The following is a 1001-nucleotide window of genomic DNA, read 5'->3' as shown; positions in this document are numbered from 1 at the left end:
AAAACTCCACATGGTTCCTATTTTTCAAAAGATATCCATACAAGTGGTAGAGATGGCTCATATGCAACTTTGACTTGAAGCAGAGATACATGGTTAGTGCGGCCTAGACTTAAATTCTAAATATTTGTTTCCTGGTCCAGGCAGCGAGTCCTCCTTGTTGGCGCCTTCTGCGCTCGTTAGCGAAACCGGCGCCCACTGCGTCGCTTGCATGGGCCTACCCAGCAACGCTAGCAGGCTGCACGTCGCTCGCAAGCTAGTAGTCTGTTCGATCCCTAGCTTCCTGCTCGATCAATTGTTTCTTTTCTTCGCTCAAAACAAAATGCTATAGTATGTGCTATTTTTCTTAGGGAAAAAACTAACTAGTTTGCTACGGTGTGTACTTTTGTTCTTAGCAAAAAGTTCATCAAATTTGAAAAAAATTCATCTAATTTGAAAAAAAGTTCGTCGAATTTGAAAATAGTTCATCGAATTTGGAAAAAAACATTGAAATAGGAAAGAAGTTCATCTAATTTGCACATTGTTCATCAAATTTAAAAAAAACAGCGAATTTGGAAAAAGTTCAACGAATTTAAAAAAAGTTCATCGAATTTGAAAAAAGTTCATAAAATTTGAAAAAAGTTCATCAAAATTGAAAAAAGTTTCATCAAATTTTAAAAGATTCGTCAAAATTGAAAAAGGTTAATCGAATTTGTCAACAAAACTCATCAAAATTCAAAAAAAAGTTCATCGATTTTTCAGAAGAAAAGTCACGAAGAAAGAAAGTTTTGCGAATTTGAAAAAAAGAAAAAAATGAAAAGAAGAAAGCGTAGAAAAGAAAGAAAAACATGTACGTAACCACACCAAGTGAGAGTGGCCTAGTCGCGTCGCACCCTCAACTCCCCCGTCACGGTTTGAAACCCAGTTCTCGCGATGTTTTTGCAGTTTTGAAAACCGAAAAATTGTCAAAACTGGGCCGGCCCAATGTGACGAGGGGGTATGCGCCAGAGGGCGCCGAATAGGGG

The sequence above is a fragment of the Triticum dicoccoides genome, chromosome 2B, assembly GCF_002162155.2.
Source record: "Triticum dicoccoides isolate Atlit2015 ecotype Zavitan chromosome 2B, WEW_v2.0, whole genome shotgun sequence".
NCBI classification, from domain to species: Eukaryota; Viridiplantae; Streptophyta; class Magnoliopsida; order Poales; family Poaceae; genus Triticum; species Triticum dicoccoides.
Note: the sequence above shows the minus strand (reverse complement) of the source record.